The following is a 1041-nucleotide window of genomic DNA, read 5'->3' as shown; positions in this document are numbered from 1 at the left end:
CTATACCCAAAAAAGTACAAAAATGCCCCCAAATAACCCCAAACGACCCACCTGGTCTGGTTTAAACCGAAAATGAACATATGTTGAAATAGGTATCGATTCGAAGGTCACAACCCTCAACATCGTATCCACAAGTCTAATAATAGACAAGGACACTTTTTAGAATATCCCAAACACAAAAAGTACAGAAATGCCCACCAATATCCCCAAACGACCCATCCGGTATGGTTCGGACCGAAAATGATCATATGTCAAAATACGTATCGATTCGAAGGTCACGACCCCCAACATCGCATCCACACGTGTAATAAGAGATAAGGACACTTTTTAAAGAATACCAAACCCAAAAAAGTATAGAAATTCCCCCAAATAACCCCAAACGACCCACCCGGTTTGGTTTAAACCAAAAATGAACTTATGTCGAAATAGGTATCGATTCGAAGGTCACGACCCTCAACATCGCATCCACACGTCCAATAAGAGATAAGGACACTTTTTAGGAAATCCCAAACCCAAAAATATACAGAAATGCCCCAAAATAAGATGAAATGATCCACCCGATCTAGTTTAAACCGATAATGAACATATGCCAAAATAGGTATCAATTCGAAGGTCACGACCTTCAACATCACATCCACATGTCTAATAAGAGATAAAGACACTTTTTAGAAAATCCCAAGCCAAAAATAGTACAAAAATGCCCCCAAATAAGCCCAAACGACCCACCCGGTATGGTTCGGACCGAAAATGAATAAATGTCGAAATACGTATCGATTCGAAAGTCACGAACCACAACATCGCATCCACACGTGTAATAAGAGATAAGGGCACTTTTAAGAGAATCCCAAACCCAAAAAAGTATAGAAATGCCCCCAAAAAACCCCAAACGACCCACCCGGTCTGGTTTATACCGAAAATGAAAATATACCGAAATAGCTATTGATTCGAAGGTCACGACCCTCAACATCGCATCCAAATGTCTAATAAGAGATAAAGACACTTTTTCGAAAATCCCAAACCCAAAATAGTACAGAAATGCCC

The sequence above is a fragment of the Telopea speciosissima genome, unplaced genomic scaffold (assembly GCF_018873765.1).
Source record: "Telopea speciosissima isolate NSW1024214 ecotype Mountain lineage unplaced genomic scaffold, Tspe_v1 Tspe_v1.0205, whole genome shotgun sequence".
Lineage (NCBI taxonomy): Eukaryota > Viridiplantae > Streptophyta > Magnoliopsida > Proteales > Proteaceae > Telopea > Telopea speciosissima.
The sequence above is the reverse complement of the archived record's forward strand: the minus strand, read 5'-3'. Positions refer to the sequence as shown.